Genomic DNA, 6000 nt, shown 5'->3' on the forward strand with positions numbered 1-6000 from the left:
GGGACGAAGCGCTGCTGTCTCAAGGCGAAACTTGGGCAGGAGCACTTTTGCCCTCCGGCGGAGTGATTCCGCAGGGAGAACTTCCCTCCCAGAGGGGCAAATCATCGTCATCATCATCACCAACAACTCTCCCATCTTGGGGAGGGCAATCTCCATCAACATTTTCAACAACACCATCTTCTCTCAAACCCTAAATCATCTCTTGTGTTCAATCTTTGTACCGGAACCTTAGATTGGTGCTTGTGGGTGACTAGTAGTGTTGATTACATCTTGTAGTTGATTACTATATGGTTTATTTGGTGGAAGATTATATGTTCAGATCCATTAAACTATTTAATACCCCTCTGATCTTGAGCATGATTATCATTTGTGAGTAGTTACTTTTGTTCTTGAGGTCACGGGAGAAATCTTGTTGCAAGTAATCATGTGAACTTAAAATGTCTTCGAGATTTTGATGGTATGTATGTTGTGATTCCCTTAGTGGTGTCATGTGAACATCGACTACATGGCACTATACCTTACTAGGGCTTAAGATAATGCATTGTGGAGTATTTATTAGATGATGGGTTGCGAGAGTGACAGAAGCTTAAACCCGAGTTTATGCGCTACTTCCTAAGGGATTGATTTGGATCCAAAAGTTTAACGCTATGGTTAGATTTTATCTTAATACTTTTCTCGTAGTTGTGGATGCTTGCGAGGGAGTTAATCATAAGTAGGGGGTTTGTTCAAGAAAGAACAACACCTAAGCACCGGTCCACCCACATATCAAATTATCAAAGTAGCGAACACGAATCAAACCAACATGATGAAAGTGACTAGATGAAATTCACGTGTACACTTAAGAACATTTTGCTTATCATAAAAGACCATTTTGGCCTGTCCTTTGCCTCAAAAGGATTGGGCTACCTTGCTGCACTTTTTTTACCATTACCGTTACTTGCTCATTACAAATTATCTTGCTATCAAACCACTCGTTACTTATAATTTCAGTGCTTGCAGAGAATACCTTACTGAAAACTATTTGTCATTTCCTTCTGCTCCTCATTGGGTTCGAAACTCTTACTTATTTAAAGGACTACGATTGATCCCCTATACCTGTGGGTCATCAAGTCTATTTTCTGGCATCGTTGCCGGGGAGTGAAGCACTCTTGGTAAGTGGAAATCGGTAAGGAAAAATTATTACTATGCGCTGAAATTTATTGTCACTTGTTACTATGGAGAACATTCTTTTGAGGGGTTTGTTCGGGGTATCTTCACCTCGAACGGAACCACAATTAGTTGCCCCTCAACCTACTGCACCTATTGAAAATATTGGCTATGGAATTCCTTTGGGTATGATAGAACAACTGCTAGCTAATCCTTATGCAGGAGACAGAACTGAACATCCTGATATTCACTTGATATATGTGGATAAATTTTGTGGATTATTTAAGCTTGCAGGTTTACCCGGAGATGAAGCTAAGAAGAAGGTTTTCCCTTTATCTTTGAAGGGAAAAGCATTGGCGTGGTATAGGCTATGCGATGATATTGGATCTTGGAATTGGAATTTCACCAAAAAAAATTATCCTATGCATCTAGTTCATCGTGATCGGGACTATATATATATAATTTTTGGCCTCGTGAAGGAGAAAGTATCGCTCTAGTTTGGGGGAGGCTTAAGTCAATGTTATACTCATGCCCCAATCATGAGCTCTCAAGAGAAATTGTCATTCAAAATTTTTATGCTCGTCTTTCTCGTGATGATCAATCCATGCTTGATACTTATTGTACTGGTTCTTTTATGAAGAAGACTATTGAATTCAGGTGGGATCTTTTAGAAATAATTAAACGCAACTCTGTATATTTGGGAACTCGACAAAGGTAAAGAGTCAGGTATTACGCTTAAGTTTGATTGTGTTAAATCTTTTATGAATACCGATGATTTTAAAAAGTTTAGCACTAAATATGGACTTGACTATGAGATAGTAGCCTCTTTTTGTGAATCATTTGCTACTCATGTTGATCTCCCCGAAGAGAAGTGATTTAAATATCACCCACCTATTCAAGAAGCAATTAAAGAATAGGTTGTGGTTAAAGATGAAACTATCATTTATAATGTTGACCCGGTTGTTCCTGCTGCTTACATCGAAAAACCACACCTTTCCCTATTAGGATAAAGGAACATGCAAAGGTCTCAACCATGGTCAATAAAAGCTATATTAGAGCACCTAAACCTGCTGAACTAATCAAGGTAGAACCTAGTGTTGCTATGGTTAAAGATCTCTTGGTAGAAAATATAGATGGGCATGTTATTTACTTCTGTGATGAGGCTGCTAGAATTGCCAAACCAGATGAAAACGATAAACATAGACCTGTTGTTGGCATGCATGTTGTCTCAGTCAAAATAGGAGATCACTTTATCATGGTTTATGTGACTTAGGTGCTAGTGTGAGTGCTATTCCCTTTACCTTATATCAAGAAATTATGAATGACATAGCACCCGTTGAAATAGAAGACATAGATGTTACTATTAAGCTTGCTAATAGAGACACCATCACACCACTAGGGATTGTTAGAGATGTTGAAGTCTTGTGTGGGAAAAAATATCCTACCGATTTTCTTGTTCTTGGTTCCCCACAAGATGACTTTTGTCCCATTATCTTTGGTAGACCTTTCTTGAACACCGTTAATGCTAAAACAGATTGTGACAAAGAAACCGTCGGCGCTAGTTTTGGTGATGTGTCTCATGAGTTTAATTTTTCCAAGTTCAATAGAAAACATCATAAGAAAGAATTTCCTGGTAAGGATGAAATAATTGGTCTTGCTTCTATTGTCGTGCCTCCTACTGATCCACTAGAACAATATTTGCTAGACCATGAAGATGATATGCATATGCATGAAAGAAATGAGATAGACAAAATTTTGATTGAACAACGACCGCTGCTTAAACACAATTTGCCTATTGAAACTCTAGGAGGTCCTCCTCCACCTAAAGGTGATCCTGTGTTTGAATTCAAACAATTGCCAGACACTTCGAAATATGCTTCTCTTGATGAGAAAAAGATATATATTGTTAATATTAGTGCTAACCTTTCAGAACATGAAGAAGAAAGATTATTGAAAATTCTGAAGAAGCACTGAGCTGCTATTGAATATACTCTTGATGATCTTAAGGGCATTAGTCCACTCTCTGTCAGCACAAGATTAATATGGAACCTGATGCTAAACCCGTTGTTGATCACCAAAGACGTTTAAATCCTAAAATGAAAGAAGTGGTCAGAACTGAAATACCGAAGCTTTTGGAAGCAAGTATAATTTATCCCATAGCTGATAGTAGATAGGTAAGTCATGTTCAGTGTGTCCCTAAGAAAGGAGGTATTGCTGTTGTTACTAATGATAAAAATGAACTTATTCCACAAAGAATTTTCACTGGGTATAGAATGGTAATTGATTTTAGAAAATTAAAAAAAGCAACTAGAAAAGATCATTACCCTCTGCCTTTCATTGATCAAATGTTAGAAAGATTATCTAAGCACACACACTTTTGTTTTCTTGATGGTTATTCTGGTTTTTCTCAAATACCTGTTTCACAACTTGATCAAGAGAAAACCACCTTTACTTGTCCTTTTGGAACTTATGCTTATAGACGTATGCCTTCTGGTTTATGCAATGCACCTGGTACTTTTCAAAGATGTATGATGCTACCTCTTGAGCTTGCGTTGGTTTTTCCTTTCAAGAGGAAAGGGTGATGCAGCAAGGTAGAGTAAGTATTTACCTTAGCTTTTGAGAACCAGGGTATCAATCCAGTAGGAGAGAACGCGCAAGTTACCGAATACCTGCACAAACAAACACCAACTTGCACCCAACGCGATAAAGGGGTTGTCAATCCCTTCATGGTTATTTGCAAAGTGAGATATGATAGAGATGGATAAACGGTAAAGTAATATTTTTGGTATTTTTGGTTTATGGAACGGAAAGTAAAAGATTGCAAAGTAAAGTAAATAGGAAAGTGAAATTGTAGATTGGAAACTTATAGGATGTAAAATAGACCCGGGGGCCATAGGTTTCACTAGAGGCTGCTCTCAAGATAGAAATTATTACGGTGGGTGAACAAATTACTACCGAGCAATTGATAGAACAACACAAAGTTATGACGATATCTAAGGCAATGATCATGAATATATGCATCACGTCTGTGTCAAGTAGACCGAAACGATTCTGCATCTACTACTATTACTCCACACATCGACCGCTATCCAGCATGCATCTAGAGTATTAAGTTCATAAAGAACGGAGTAACCCATTAAGCAAGATGACATGATGTAGAGGAATTAACTCAAGCAATATGATGAAAACCCCATCTTTTTATCCTCGATGGCAACAATACAATACGTGCCTTGTTGCCCCTACTATCACTGGCAAAGGACACCGCAAGATTGAACCCAAAGCTAAGCACTTCTCCCATTGCAAGAAAAATCAATCTAGTTGGCCAAACCAAATCGATAGTTCAAAGAGACTTGCAAAGATATAAAATCATGCATATAAGAATTCAGAGAAGATTCAAATAATATTCATAAATAAGCTGATCATAAATCCAAAATTCATCGGATCTCAGCAAACACATCGCAAAAGAGTATTATATCGAATAGATCTCCAAGAACATCAAGGAGAACTTTGTATTGAGAATCAAAGAGAGACAAGAAGCCATCTAGCTACTAGCTATGGACCCGTAGGTCTATGGTAAACTACTCATGCTTCATCGGAGAGGTAATGGTGTTGATGTAGAAGCCCTGCGTGATTGGATCCCCCTCCGGCAGAACGCTGGAAAAGGCCCCTAGATGGGATCTCATGGGTACAGAAGGTTGCGGCGGTGGAAAATGGGTTTCGTGGCTCCCCTCGAAGTTTTTAGGGTATTTGAGTATATATAGGAGGAAGATCTAGGTCAGGGGGTCACCGAGGGGCCCACAAGGTTGGGGACGTGCCCTACCCCCTGGGCGCGCCCTCCACCCTTGTGGCCGCCTCGTGGCTCTTCTGACTTGCACTCCATATCTCCTAGGTGTCTTCTGGTCCAAGAAAAATCATCGCGAAAGTTTTATTCCGTTTGGTATTCCTTTTCTGAGAAACTCTAAAACAAGGAGAAATCAGGAACTGGCACTGGGCTCTAGGTTAATAGGTTAGTCCCAAAAATCATATAAAATAGCATATTAATGCATATAAAACATCCAAAACAGATAATATAATAGCATGGAACAATAAAAAATTATATTTACGTTGGAGATGTATCAAGCATCCCCAAGCTTAATTCCTGCTCGTCCTCGAGTAGGTAAATGATAAAAACAGAATTTTGGATGTGGAATGCTACCTAATATATTTATCCATGTAATTCTCTTTATTGTGGCATGAATGTTCAAATCTGTAAGATTCAAATCAAAAGTTTAATATTGACATAAAAACAATAACACTTCAAGCATACTAACAAAATAATTATGTCTTCTCAAAATAACATGGCCAAAGAAAGCTTATCCCTGCAAAATCATATATTTTGGCTATGCTCCATCTTCGTTACACAAAATATTTAAATCATGCACAACCCCGATGACAAGCCAAGCAATTGTTCCATACTTTTGATGTTCTCAAACATTTTCAACTTTCACGCAATAAATGGGCGTGAGCCATGGATATAGCACTACAGGTGGAATAGAAGGTGGTTTGGAGAAGACAAAAAAGAAGGAGATAGTCTCACATCAACTGGGTGTATCAACGGGTTATGGAGATGCCCATTAATAGATATCAATGTGAGTGAGTAGGGATTGCCATGCAACGGATGCACTAGAGCTATAAGTTTATGAAAGCTCAAAAAGAAAAACTAAGTGGGTGTGCATCCAACTTGCTTGCTCACGAAGACCTAGGGCAATTTGAGGAAACCCATCATTGGAATATACAAGCCAAGTTCTATAATGAAAATTCCCACTAGCATATGAAAGTGATATCATAGGAGACTCTCTATCATGAAGATCATGG

This window comes from Triticum aestivum, chromosome 4D (assembly GCF_018294505.1).
Source record: "Triticum aestivum cultivar Chinese Spring chromosome 4D, IWGSC CS RefSeq v2.1, whole genome shotgun sequence".
Taxonomy (NCBI): domain Eukaryota; kingdom Viridiplantae; phylum Streptophyta; class Magnoliopsida; order Poales; family Poaceae; genus Triticum; species Triticum aestivum.